General features: G+C 35.6%; 1 long non-coding RNA gene across 1 annotated transcript in view; it reads right to left on the reverse strand.

The window, feature by feature from the left end:
* Positions 1-15367, reverse strand: part of LOC131420153 (uncharacterized) — a 35588-nt gene extending 20221 nt beyond the window's left edge. Inside the window, exons 1-2 of the long non-coding RNA XR_009223492.1 lie at positions 15042-15367; positions 3757-3828 (exon numbers count right to left, since the gene is read on the reverse strand). This is a non-coding gene — a long non-coding RNA (uncharacterized LOC131420153). The remainder of the gene's footprint in view (positions 1-3756; positions 3829-15041) is intronic.
* Between the last annotated feature and the right edge of the window lie 220 nt (positions 15368-15587).

The raw sequence follows: 15587 nt of genomic DNA on the forward strand, positions 1-15587 counted from the left end.
TGGTATCAGAGAAAGCAAGAATATCAATGGAAGCACTCTAACAGAGCACAGACGTTTCCAGGCATTGTTAACCCATTCTTTACATTCAACCATGAAACTTAGGCTACATACTAAAATTGGCAGCAGAGAGTTCAGTACGATTACTGTGGCCAAAATGTTTGATCACATTAATTGTTGCAGGCTTTATAGACGGACAACTCATCAACAGAAATCTGAAAGTATCCCATATTCTAAGAAGATTGTCTTAAAAAAAAAAAAAAAAGACTCTCTACTGGTTCACCTGAAAACTTTAATCAGAATGTTTCAAGGAACTCATACAACTCAATTGCAAAGAACCAATTGCAAAGAAATAACCCTATTATAAAATGGGCAGAGGACTTAAATAGCATTTTTTCCAAAGAAGACTGCAAATGGCCAACAGTTATATGAAAAGATGCTCAACATCACTAATCATCAGGGAAATGCAAATCAAAGCCATAATGAGCTTTCACCTCACAGCTGTCAGAATGGCTATTATCAAAAAGAGAAGAGATAACAAACGCTGACAAGGCTGTGGAGAAAAGGGAACTCTTGTACACCATTAGTGGGAATGTAAACTAGTACAGCCACTATGGAAAACATTATGGAGGCTCCTCAAGAAATTAAAAATAGAACTACTATATGATCCAGCAATTCCTCTTCTGGGTATATATCCAAAAGAAATGAAATCATTATTTCAAAATGATATCTGTACTCCCATGTTCATAGCAGCATTAATCACAATGGCCAAGATACGGAAACAACTTAAGTGTCCATGGATGGATGAATGGATCAAGAAAATGTGGTTTTATATATATACAATGGAATATTATTCAGCCTTGAGAAAGAAGGAAATCCTGTCATTTGTGACAGCATGAATGAATCTGAATAGCCATTATGCTAAGTGAAGTAAGTCAGACAGAGAAAGACAAATACTGCATGGTATCACTTATATGCGGAATCTAAAATAAAAGTAGAACTCATGGAAACAGAGCAGAAAAATGGTTGCCAGGGGCTGGGAGTGGGGGATGGGGAAATAGAGAGATATAGAGATGGATGGTAAAAGGATATAAACTTCACTTACAAGATAAATAAGATCTGAAGATCTAAAATATAGTTATATATACTTTAATTAATTATCATTAATCTTTAATATACATAATTATTTATAAATTAACCAAACATAAGGTTTCTAATTTCTGTCCTTCTCCAAAATAGAACATGGATTTAGCACACTATAATTGTCCACTGAGCATTCTCATTCCAATATGATTTAGTCTTGTCAAAAGTTTTAGTTCTACCATTTCTAAGCTCCCAAAATTATTATTTACTTTTACAATTAATGGTTAATATAATTAACTATTTTAAAAATTAATTTTTGTGTTCAGGGCTGCTCTTCATATCCCACGCTTTTCCTGTGTCCAGTATTTCTGCAGGTGAAAAATCTTTGAGCAGTAAATTCTTAATCTTTAGATGTCTAGAAATGTCTCTATTTTAAATTAATTCTTGAATTCGTTTATGTAAGTATAAAATGATAGATTAACAGTTTTTAGACATTTAATATGGTTCACCATTATCTTTTGACATTTGTTCTAATTGTCATTTCTTTGTAGATAATCTGCCTTTCCTGCATAATAACTTTAAAGCTTTCTTTTTCTTCATCCTTAATATTATTGTCTACTTTTATGTTCCAAGCATTTTTCATATTTTTATCTTAATCCATATAAGAAACCTCTGTACTTTTATAGATATTCTGCAGCTCCATTAAAATCTATCTTATTGAACATTTATTTTTATTTATTCTGTCTGTAACTTGAAGTGCACTTTTTTCCGGAAGAACTTGGGTCTTTCTTGAATTCTTGAAAAGTCTCTTCTCTCTTCCCTTAATGTTTTTATTTTTATCAAATTTATGCAGTCACCTAGTTTAAAAGAGTCACATGATTATACAGAGTTTTCTGTGAAAAGTAACAGTTGCCATCACTGCCCTTCCATATCCTTCTTTTCCAGCAAACCACCTTCCCCTCTTTCAGCAGATTATTTTAGTGTTTACCTCTATATCTCTTAATACCACTAATTGATTTCTTCAGTTTTAAGCATGATCAATATTGACTTGTCACCACAGAGAGTGAGAATTTAGCCTTCCTTCCTCTCCGCTTCCATCACACACTTACACATACCCTTTTGTGGCAGACATCTTAAAATGGCCCCCCTATGAGTCACACCCTTACATAATCCCGTCCCCGAGTGCAGGCAGAACCTGTGACTTGCTCCTAGCCCATGGACTATGGCAGAGGTGAAGGATTTTTACTGATGTGATTAGGGCCTCACATCAGTTGAATTTGAGTCTATCAACAGGAAGAATATCCTGAGTAGACTTGACTTAATTGGGTAAAATCCCTTAAAAGAGAGACTGGAGAACTCCTAGAGGTCAGAGATGCTGCCTTATTGACCTTGCAGAAGCAAGTCACCGTGAGTTCTACGGGCATGAGGGAATGAACTCTTCCAACAACTTGAGGGAGCTGGGAGGCAGGTCTTTCCTCAGATGACAATGCGGCCTGGCCAACATGTTGATTGAGGCCTTGTGAGACCCCCAACCCAGGACCCAGCTGAGCTCGGCGCGCACTCTTCACCCATGGACACTGTGAGGTAGTAAATGGGTATCGTTTGAAGCCACTAAATTCATGTTACTTTGTTACTCAGCTATAGAGAACTAGTATCGCTTCCCTTCTTAACCTTCTTCTTAACCTTCTTAACCTCCCAAATAGAGCTTCTGTCTCATCAGTTTTGAGTGTTTATATGATTATGACCTGCAAGTGCTTTTTATAACTGTAGTAAACTGTGACTATTTCTTCTTGCAGAGGAGCTCCATCATTGCTCCCTCTCCCCCTTTTTCTCTTTCTTTTCTTTTTTTTTTTTCTTTTGGTTGTCTAATTTTCCTTTCAAGAGATTGAAATACACTAAGTGTTTTATCTGTTTCATTGTCCCGTTCTATTCCAGAGTTTGCTTATTTGATCCAATCAGAATTGGTTTCTCTCTGTTCCTAACAATGGCTACCATGCTGTTCCCTCCCCTCACGATCATCATGGAGACTCCCTGACTTCTTTCACTTGTTATTTCCTAAATCGCATGTACTCCTTTTTCTTAGCTTACTGCCTTGTTTGGTGGATCATGTCTTCTAGGAGCTTCATGACTTTATTCTACCTATTGACTTCATTGACATTTTGGCTGGGTATATAATGTAGTTAGAAATAAATTTCCTTCAGAATGTGGAAAGCTAAATTGCCTAAATACCTTCTAGTGTTGCTGTCGGGGGGGACAAAGCTATTCTGATTCATATTCCTCCGTATATAGCCTACTTTTCTTCCTACCTGGAAGTTGAGAAAAGTCTCTTAGTCTAAAGTGTTTGAAATTTCAAATTGATGCACCTTGGATAGTTTACACCAAGATGATTTGCTTTTGCAAATTGGTCCATTTATGGTTGTTTTCTCTTTTTATATTTTATCTATCATTGTTGTATATTTGTAGTAAAGAAGGATGCCTCAGAGCATGAGCTCACCACACCATCTTGACTGAAATAAACTGTTTTAGAATGTCAAAATCACAAATAAAACACTAAATTAAATAATTTAATATTTAAGGTGCTGTAATATATTCTTATCACTAAAATTATACCAGAACAAATGAGATATAAAAGCATTAAACATTTAAAATCTGAATTTGCACAAAATATTTTCTTACCTCAAAAAGAAAAAAACTCTGCTTGTCTCCTATTGAAATTCATCCTCATTCAGATTTTCAATTTCTTTAAATCTAAGTGAAGAAATTAGACACTATACTGTTAAACTTATCGCCAGATGAGTTTAAAAGTATTTGATAGAATTTTGAGCTTTAAGAGTCTCAATTAAAATAAAAATGTCTCTTGGGTCCAGGGATAGAGAAAGAGAGCATTAATCTTTATGAAGGTGCTAAGAATAGAACAATTCAGGAAAAGCAAATAAATTTCAGATCATGATCTGTTTTGTCAAAGAGAAATTAACAAACCACACAACTTTGCTGAAGACAATTTCTGAAAATATCTCAGAATATCATGGCCTATTCTTCCATTTTGTTTCTGGGATCCTAAATACATGGTAGTGAGACGAAAAATTCTCATGTAGTTAACCTCCTCTTAAAAACAATAAAAAATGGTCAAAATATGAACATTTAATATTCATCCTCCCTTCAAAACAAAGAATTAAATAAGATGAAAAAGAAAATGTTTTACTCCTAATAGATAAAGAGCAAAAGTATTTATTCATTTATAATTAGAATAAGAACATTGCCAAAATGATGTGTGAAAGTATTCTGGGTCCTTTCTTTTATTAATTTATACTCATAAAAAAATTTTTTTTTTGAGGAAGATTAGCCCTGAGATAACATCTGATGCCAATCCTCCTCTTTTTGCTGAGGAAGACTGGCCCTGGGCTAACATTAGTGCCCATCTTCCTCGACTTTATATGGGACACCGCCGCAGCATGGCTTGACAATTGGTGCGTTGGTCAGCGCCTGGGATCACTAACCGGCGAACCCCAGGCCGCCGCAGTGGAGTGCGCGCACTTAACCGCTACGCCACCAGGCCGGGCCCTACACTCATAAAATATTTGAAATTAAACTATCTGTATGGACTGATTATATCAAGGCCATGAGACTGAATGGCAACGTCAGGAAACAAAAGCAAACTGTTGGTAGAATTTAGAACATTTATCTTTTTTTTGAGGCATTAAAGAATCTGACTCAGAATGGCTTTGTTTTTGACTATTAACACTTATTTCCGTATCTATAATAGTTAGCCAGCTCTGTAACTGTTTCCAAAAATCAATATAAAATCGTTTGCATCTGAAATAATAAAGCAAGTAATACGTATTATTAAGTTTCAATTATCATGAACGAGGCCCTTTTTATATTTTTTATTTTAATCTATATTACAAAACTCTGATTTTTACAGAAAAGGAAACTGAGGGTCAGGGATGCGAAGTCTGTTGCTCAGGGCTTTCCAACTTGTAAGTGGTCGATGAGAATTCCAAAACAAGTCTGTCCAACACACAAAGTTCTTTCTCCACATGTCTCAGTTTTTGCCCAGATATCTTCATAGACTAATTTCAATAAATATACGGTCAACTCTACTGACAAAAAAGGTAGCAAGAGTAACGGCTGCACAGTTTCCACATGATTTATAAGAATACAAAAACTGACCCAGAAAGCATAAACCCACACCCTCTCCCTCCCCTTCTTGAAGCTCAAGGATGGGCTGGTGTTTCATTCACCATCAAGTAAAATGGAGTTCCCACAGGTTTATTTCTTTAGTACTTCCCAGATCTTGGTAAGTATGAGGTATGAGTATCTGCTACAGGAGGGAAAACCAAGATAAGTGCTTTAAGAGGGCTTTGATGTTCCTAAGCTTTTGCATCTGCATCTAAGCAGTGCAGAGCCCCCCTACTACGTCCCAGTGGTCACCCCATTGATATACTCCCAACCTTATCCTGCACCCTTCCCTAAGAGCGCCCAGAAAAACTCAGGTCTCCACCTCATTCCCAGGAGTCAGCAGAGCTTTAACTTAGAAAACACTTGACTGCTGCTCTAAACTAAGGTCTATTTATATGAAAATTTCAGGCAATTTTGCTTGTTTATTTTTTGCATGGATGAATTGCCTCACCTTGCACAGCTAAGTGAGACTGGAGCCCTGCAGGGACAGCATTCTGTTTGCTTTGTCTTATCCTGTGAAATTCTAAAAGAACCAGTATCTATGAATCTAGAAAAAGTACAGAAAAATGTGTTTTCTCTTTTTGGCATAAAAGTGAAATGATGCTCTTTCTTACCAGTTTGGAAACATCAGTGTGAAGAATGTAGGATAAGGCAGATGACTTTGCGTCTTCTTTTTCCTTGTAAAGCAATTAAAGAATTGGAAAGGAGCAGTCTTCAGGCTGCGCCAATTTGATTCTACAAACCCCTTCAGCCACCCATTCCAAAGTTCAGCAGCTCTTAGTGTCGGAGCGTTTTCACTCAGATGAAATTTAACTTCACACTTCTTTTATATGTTTCTTAGTGGAAAAGCCAAACAATTTCTTGCTACTTTAGTAGTATCCCTTCCAATTTGGGAGAAAAAAATATATATATATGTATAGTTTTATATATTACATATGTATAGTATATAATATATTAAATATATAATACAATATTATATATTTTAAATTATATTATTTATATTATATTATTTATATATTATTATTATTTTATTATTTATCTATTTATTAAATAATTATATTATTTATATATAATTTAAATTATATATATTAAATGTATAATACAATATTATATATTTAATATATTATATTTAGTAATATGATAATATATGTAACTTGTTTTATTGTAAAGTTCATCTCTTTAAGCAGAATGTGCTTAAAATCTTTTATTTTAGGACCAAGAACAGGATTCAGTAGTTTTAAACACATAAAGCTTTCTAAAACATAAAGGTATTTTACAGATGGCCCCAACAATATCTCCCATCCCACATCCTCTCCTACGTGACTTTGCCACTCGTCCCATTGAAAAGTGCTGTCCATGTCCCATCCACTTGAATCTCGGAAGGCTTTGACTGCTTTGATCAATCGAGCACAGAGGAAATGAGTCTGTGTAACTTCTGATGTTGTATCATAAAATGTGATGTGGCTTCTGTCTCGTTCCCTGGAATACTCATACTTGGAGCTCTGAGCCACCGTGTAAAAAGTGTGACTACCTAGGGCCGCTGTGCTGTGAGGAAGCCAAGACCCATGGAGAGGCCCTGTGCAGACTCTCAGATTGGCAGTCCCAATCTTCCATTCACCCCAGACCAAGAACCAGACGTGTGAGTGAATGAGCCTTCAGGTGATTCCAGCATCCAGCCTTCGAGACCCCAGGCATCATGGAGCAGAAGCAGGCTATCCCATTGCGCCCTGTCCAAATATCTGATTCACAGACTCTGTGAGTAATAAAATGGTCATTGTCATACACTACTTATTTCTGGAGTGATTTCTTCTGCAGAAATAGTAACCAGAATGCTCTCCCCTCAACTAACACAACATGCTGGGTTTCATTTGTTTGATTGCTTCTCGGCCTTATACCTTCCTGCTAAGGTTACAGTGAATTTACTCTTAATGTATTTCCGTGCTCTTTCCTTCCAAGTGCCACATCCTTATGGAAATGCACATGAAAGCAATTATCCTTAAAAAATCTGACGCAAAAATTATCTCTTCAACTTTTAATGATTCACTCTCAGTAGAGTAATCCTCAAAACTCTTAAATATTCCAGGTCCTCTCAAAAAAAGTTTTGTCCAGCTCACAGAAGGACTCAGAATATCACCTCTGTGCAGAAGTTGGATATCTGGCATAGGTTAATTCCAGGTCAAGTTTTCTTGTTTGTAGAACACACCCTCATCATATTGCTCTGTATAAGAATGTTTCCTCAATCAGAAAAGTAAGTTATCTAGATTTGAAACATTCTTTTTTTTTTTTTTTTGTGAGGAAGATCAGCCCTGAGCTAACATCCATGCTAATCCTCCTCTTTTTGCTGAGGAAGACCAGCTGTGAGCTAACATCTATTGCCAATCCTCCTCCTTTTTTTTCCCCAAAGCCCCAGTAGATAGTTGTATGTCATAGTTGCACATCCTTCTAGTTGCTGCATCAAACATTCATTTTTTAAAAATAGTAGCTCATAGGAGAAATTACTAATTTAGTATACATTTTAGTCATCTCAAACATCTCAATACTTTGGGAAACAAACAATTTATAAATTTAAAGCAACTAAAAAGCTTACCCTAACAAGTTTTTTGGTTTCTGAATTCATTCAGTTTTTGTCTCTAAAATTTGAATCTCTCCTCACACAACACTGGTACCACCACAGAATATGTTTTTGCTATGTTAATGCCAGTTCCACTGAAATTTTTTGTTTGAGCATATCTTTCATTTACAACGAGAAATATAATAAAAAATTATCAAAGAAAGCATTAAGTAATCCGTGAAAGCATAAATAAGAAAATTAAGACAATTACCTCATATAGTGGTTCAGTAACTTCTTTGTCTTTGCTAAACTTACTAATCAAAAATATTTACAAGACGGAAAACGTTTATACCGTGTTTAGGTCTGTGAAAAATACTGAAAGGAACACTTGTTACTAACTGTTCAAAGTCACTGCACCACTACATCCACGATAGAGTAAGGAAATGATAATTTGTTTGTAATGGTGGAATGTTTACATTATTTTGAGTTTGTGATAAATACCCACAGCAATGATCAGTTTTAATAATATATGCATATAGGTAGAAAACCTATTTTGTGCATTTTCAGATTGAAGTCTTCTCCTATTTTTTGTCCAATAAACGTTTGCTTTTTAAGTTAGTGAAATCATGTATTAGAGCCATAAGATGACTTTTTCCTGGATATTATGTTCAGGAAGAGTTTGGAGTTAAAGTGTATTATAATGGGACCTACCTTGCAACTATTTCGTTATTAAAAGTAATAATTAATAATAATAATAAATGCAAGTATTTATGCTTTTGCATGTTTTCCAGGCTTTGTCCTAAACACGTAATGCTTTTCTTATTTAGGCTTCACAAAATGTTTATATGGTAGTTGTTACTATTATCTCTATTTTACAGGCATACATTAAGAAAATTAGCTCACCAAGTAAGTAGTGGAGACCTTACGACAGAAACCCATCTAAGTGCTTGACTCTGAAACCCATATGTTTCCTCTCTACATTATAGCATCTGCCAATTGTATTTGAGAAATATTCACATAATGTATTTCCTGATATTTCTAAGGAATTAGAATCTCAAACAAAAAAAAACAGATAAAAAGCAAAAACTATTAGCTATATATATTTCTTGATTAAGATACAAGACGTTCTTTTTCATTCAAATTTAACTCAAAGCAAAGCAAAGAAATACCAAGTATGCGTACCATATGTGGAAAACAATTTAATTTTAGGAAAGATGCACTAAAACAGTGTTGTAAGATTTCAAGGATATATACATATATTTCTGCTTAATTTTTTAACTATGAAGAAAGGACATGAAGATATATCCATTTTCCTTTGCAATTTTGACACCTAACTTCCCTAAGAAACTGTTCGCAGGACTAGCTAATATTTATAACTGTGGATCAAGAAAGCTGACAGAAATTGGCATAGGAGAGAGCTGGAGAGTAATATAGTTTCCATCTGTATAATGATCATAAGCCTAACCTCAGGGACATGTTTATATTACCTAGGTAGAAAGGTGCTCATAAACAAACTTGAGATTTTTGAATAATAAGTGAAAATACCTTAATTTTGGATATATGTTTCATGAGAGCAATGATTACATTATTTATATTTCATTATTTTCTGTATTTAAAACATTATTTAGCATGTAATTGAAGCACAATGGAAATTTGTGTGATAAATCACTTAAGTAATATCAGTACATGACCTGATAGAGTTAATTTTTGAGTTCAGCTAGAATGATGTCAAGACGAGGGTCAAAAAGGGAAGATTTTTTGTTATTTGACCAACTTCTACCTTATAACTACTGTATAAAAATAAAAATAACATCTATAATGCAGTAAAATAAATCCATTATAAAAACAGAAGACAAAGAGCAAACTATCGTAATGGTAATATGATGACAAAGTTTACATACCAAAAGAAAACAAAAGAATTATAAAAATAGCAGGATAAAGATGGCTATCTTAATATCCAAAAACACAAAGGCCGGGAACACAGAATTTATAAAAGATGAAAAATTAAAAAATAAGAAAAAATGTTTAGAATTATTGGTAATCAAATCAATTCAATTTTGAAATATTTCTTCCATGTATCAAATAAACAAAGATGAAAAAAAAAATCCCTAGTGTTAGGGTGGGGGGGGGGAGGCAATGTCACATGCCGGTCTTAGGAGAAGAAATTTGTTTATCTCTATGAGTAAATTTGGAAATAATTTTAAATACATCCAATAAGGAAGTTGATTAACAAACTGGGTTAAAAATTAGTGATGTGATGAAGAAAGCATTTTTTAAATGATAACAAGAAAGATAAAGACAAAAAAAATCTATAAAAGAAAGTCATGATCCAAATATGAAGCAAACCAAATGGAACATAATTTAGTGAATTGTAAGACTACATTTGACTATAATTCAAGATTCCTCTTTGAGCTGCACAGATTTTGTGGCTTATAATTAGATTTTTTTGTCTCGGAGTCCAATCATAATATGAGGTTCTAATTGTGACTGATATTTACATAATTATATTACTGTTCATTATTTATCAAATTTTAGATTAACTCTGAAGGCAAATCCTAGTAGAATTAATTATCATAATAGAACATCATGTAAGAGTTATAAACTCTGATGGCAAAATAATGATATAGCCAAGAGAAATTGGCAGAGGAGAATGGAGAAGAGCAATATAGGAACCCTTTTTTCCTCATTTTGCATAATGGGGAGTCAAGAGTTATGGCTCAAAGTTGACTAAACAATGTATCGGTTGGTAATGTGTTCAACTATAAATTACAAGAAAACAAAGATTCAGAGTAGTGGGAATACACTGAGCTCGTCTGCCTCAGTCCTGGGCTGCTACACTGTGTCAACAATTTCATGAGGAGCTGAGATCTTTCTGTCTTTCTTCTCTTCTAGGGCCACAGAATAGCTGCCCCTCCCAGCTTTATGTTCATATTCCAGGCAGGACAAAGAGGGCACAGCCAAAGCTGAAGGGAAAGTGGGAATTGAGTGAGTTACTTAATAACATCTGCCATAATGAGGAAAATAATTTTTAGTATGAAATTTGAAGAATTCAAAGTAATATTAACAACAACATTCAGGAGTTTGGAGCACAGCTAAACTGAGCCAAAATATCTCATTATTTACAGTAGGGAGTAAAAATAATTTCCTAAGTTGATATATTGAGAAATATAAATAAGAAAAATTAAAAACAGAATTAGAGGCAGTTTTCCCTTAGGAATGGAGACGAGAGGTTGGCAAGTGGGAGGGTCTTACAGGAGAGTTTGGGGTTTTATTTCATTCGTTTATTCCACAAACACTGATTGGTTGACTCAAGTTCAAGGAGCTTCTCATCCCTGGGGATGCACCAAGGATAAGACAACAACATCCTTCCCTTCATTTATATTCTAGTAGCAATTAAGACCAAAAAAAGATATACATATAATCTCAGACAGTGATGTATGATAAAAAAATAGAAAGAAATGTGTTAAGGGTAACCTGAAATGGAGACATGAAAGCTCTCTCTGAAGAGGTGACCTCTGAGCAGAAATGAGAATGGAGTGCAGAAGTGAGCCTCGTGAAAAGATTCAACTACAGGGAAAAGTTGACTACAAGTCTGTTGTATCTCAGAGCATGGGACAATATTTGCTGCTTCGAGAAGCTGAAGAGCTTATTCCCAACAGCTCTACCTGGCACTGATGAGGTCCTAGTTTTTTTGTTATTGATCAAGCCTGTCAGAGTAGCACTGATTGACTCCATCCAAGACCATGAAGCAAATTGTGACTGGACTAACCTTGAGTCCATCGCATTAATACAATTTCTGAAGCCCTAAAACAATGTCCACTCCAATGAGATATATTCCAGGCTATAGCTGCTAATGGAATCCAGAGTTTACCCAGGCATCAAGAAACTCTAGTTAAGAATTAGCAGAATAACAGACTGGAGAGAATGACTTAAGATTTTAATCTAACCTAAGAATTTTAGACTTTGGACTTTTACTCATGAGGGCAAGACAATTTTATTTCAGACTTGATACTTTTGAAATTATAATCTTTGACCTTAATTTGTAAGGTGATTTTATTTCTGAACTTTAATTTCCCCTAGGGTATTTAATGAATAAAGAGGACAAATTTGGGGTGACTCTGTGTTACTGGCATTTTGTTGGTGGAATGTATTCACGTGTTTCATTAGAGCATTCATTCTCTATGCAGAACTTGTGATATGAAACATTGGACAATGTGGCTGCAAATACTTTGGACAAGATAAAATAGGGTATGAAATTTCAGCCTGTAAATCACAAAGATGATTTAATAACATACTCTTCTGAACCACTGCAGAGAGCTCTGAACCACTGAAGAAAGTGTGTAATGCCCAACAGTGGTCCCAGGAGGAACGATCCAAGGGAGCAGTGGTTGGTGTTGAGGGAGTGATCTCATCAAGTTGGGAAGAGGACTGTCCTGGGACTGGGAATTGTCCACCCCTGGGATGGAGGTGAGTGATGACCACACCTGTTTAACCATAGTTTGGTGATTAAGTCCAATAGGTAAAAAGAACATAAAGTTGGGCAGTATTGGAACGTAAAGCTTCTCTCACCAAGAGAGCAGAATTATGGTGACACTCCTGGTCTCTCATGTCCCTTGACTCTCTATCTTGATTGGTGAGTAAGGAAAGAATAAACTATCTATACTTGCCTCAGCCTCTCTCTTTCCTTTCCTAAGAGTTTCCTGCCAATAGAGAGGATTTCTAGTCTACCATGATGCCTATGACTATGGATAAGGGTGCCTAATTCTGGGGATATGAATAGTACAGATTGCTGGTCAAATAGAATCTAAATCCACCAACGAACTTCTGCCTTGTCAGTTCTCTTGGAACCTGTCCCTCTGGCCTTCCAAACACCTTGACCCAGTGATTTTGTGATATGATTTTTGTTTTAATCTGCAGCAACCAACATTTATAAATAACTACATTTATTATAATGCCAGGAAGTATACAACAATACCTATTGTTTAGAGCTCAAAGATTTAAGCAACTTTCCCAAGCTCACAAAGTGGTAGAGCAGAGATTTAAAACTAGATCTGTCACTTATGACACTGACACAGAAAGACCTGGTTCTCCTGTAGGAATCTGCCTGCTGCTCTGTCCCACACAAGAGGCATTCTATCCAGAATTCTCTTCCGCAATTGTCTGTCTACCTATAGCAGAACAAAGCCTTGTCTCCCATTTTAAACAGGGAGTAGAATTCTCTCAAGTGACTAGTGTATGAAACGTCAGATTTATAGGAAAACCAGGGCACATTTGTATTAATAACTCTTTCTCTTGAGGATTCACAAGACACTTTGCATGGCTCCTGGGACCAGATTCTGAGCTCATATCCTGTAATATCACGTCAGCTCAGGGAGGACTCTTTCTAGATGAACTGATGAGAGACAGACTAGCTTCCCCAACAAACACACTTGAACACCTTCCCTGAAATGTTGGGTTCCACACACATGGACTCCTCTCTGCCCCTGGAGGACAATAAGCATATTCAGTTCCCTGGGGATCCTTACTCACTTTCACCAGGACATCCTTGGTCCTCTGCTGAATTTCCAAAATCCATACTTCAAATATATAATAATCTCAATTCTGGAAAAATTTCTGTATGTACTTGTGCTCTTTTCCACACTGCTTAAGAAATAGGCACAAACTTCTGTGGAAACTTAATTTCAGTTAAATTTTACAACTCTATTTTGTATATCTCCTACACAGAAATCAGGAACTAGGTGCTCAGAGAATATATGTGAAGATAAATGAGATGAGATACATCTTTGCCTCTTCAAGGAGCTTACTGTCTACAGTTAAAACAAGTCTGAATGTAATATAAGTGGCATAATATATAAATATCATGAAAAAGATACAAAGCAAGTGCTATGGGAAATCAAGGAGTAAAACTTATATGCTATTCAGGAATCGGGAAAGAATTTTTTAAAGATGTTGTATTTGTCATTAGCCTTATTAGATAAATAAGATTTCAATAAGCAATGGCAGACAGAAGAAACTCTAAGTGAGAAAACCACAAGGAAAAAAGCACAAAACAGGGAAAGCAAGAGATGTGTTTGTAAAACATTTTTGAGTTTAATATGGTGGAAATCTATGTGTGTGTAAATGTGTAAGAGCAATGCAAAATAAATTTGGAAGAATATGTTTGGGTTTATTATGAAAAGTTTAACCACCAAGCTGAGGGGCTGCTAATTAATTCATTTTTAATGGAAAGTCTATGAAAAGATTTTGTGTAGGAAAACAACATGACTATTCTGCTGTAGCTGAAGGAGACATTGCCGCACACCTAAAAGGTTACATTTCCCAGCTTCATTTGCAGCCAAGTGTGGCTGTGTGCCCAAGTTCTGTCCAAGGAAATTCAAGCAGAAATGTTGTGAATATTTCTCAGACATCATCTTAAAAGGAAGAGAAGTCCTACTTCTTCCCTCTTCCTTTCTCCAGGAATACTAATGACACTCGAGCAGCCATAGGGTACTATGAAGTGACCTCGAGAATAGAAATCATATGAATTGGGGAATAAAATAGAAAGATCCTAGTTTTCTGATACTGTGGCTCTCACACAACCTGATCTTGGCTCCCTACTTCTGGACTATTCTTATAGAGAAATAAATTTCTACTTTGTTTACACCATTGTTTGGGGGTCCTTTTTATTGGCATTTGGAGCAAATCCATACTAACCAGGTGGGTACTCAGGAAGGTCAAGTGGGAGAATACAGCAGTTTTCCCTTCCTTGTCAAGTTTAGAAATCTCAGCAGCGCAGAATTCCACTTCAGAAATGCCAGAGGCTAGCGGAAGTAAAAATACTTAAGCCGTCAATCAAAAAGAACGTAATTAGGGACTAGAAAGATTGAAAAAAAATCATGTATCTATTATTTTAGGTCAAAATCTATTAAATTTATTTCCAATGTTGTATGTGATTTGATCAACCTTGTTCATTGCTAAATGTATCTGATTTCCATTCTTTCACTCCCATCTGTTTTGTTAACTTTATACCACTATTTATGGTGAAATATGAAAATTATGACAAAAAGCTATCCTAAAAGAGTGAAATTTTGTTAATAGAAGGAGTATTTCAATGGCATCTGAGCTGTGCTCACTACATTTATTTGCAGATGTTATAGTTCTTAGCTTCTTAGCTTGAAGAACACAGAGAAGGGAGTGGAAAGAGAAGACTATGCCCAGACCGAGGAAACACACTACCCAACCCCACACTCACTCTCGTGTCCAAGATGCACAGAACACTGTCGCTTTCTCTCGAGCTGCCAAAGCATTGGAATTTATTCCAAGTACTTCTTTTAATCATACAGAGCACATGCCTAGGAATGAGGTTTAGAGTCACAACATGATCCAAGAGTAGAGTAAATAAACATCACATCTTCCATCCAAACAGCCTCTCTGCTTTCTACGAGCGGAGTATGGATTGTAGCACTTCAAGAATCACATGCTTTGACATCTGAGACTTACAAGTTTGTGTGAAATTCAGTGAAAGGACAGTGAATTACGTGTATTATTTGTAAACATTCTCACTTTCTATAAGTTCATAAATATTTCCTTAGTGCTTCTTCTCCTTGATCTCTGATGCCTTTGACAGCGTTCTCTCTTTTTCCATCACTTTTTCCTTTCTTACCTTATTTGGGATGATATTCTGTGCGTTCTGTTTCTCTAACGCTGCATCTACCGCTTTGTTTCCTGGGCTTTGTCTTCCTGCTCCCATCTTCTAACGTCAATGGTGATTTTATCCCCTCCCACTTCAGGGTTGTAG

The sequence above is a fragment of the Diceros bicornis genome, chromosome 22 (genome assembly GCF_020826845.1).
Source record: "Diceros bicornis minor isolate mBicDic1 chromosome 22, mDicBic1.mat.cur, whole genome shotgun sequence".
In the NCBI taxonomy this organism is placed as follows: domain Eukaryota; kingdom Metazoa; phylum Chordata; class Mammalia; order Perissodactyla; family Rhinocerotidae; genus Diceros; species Diceros bicornis.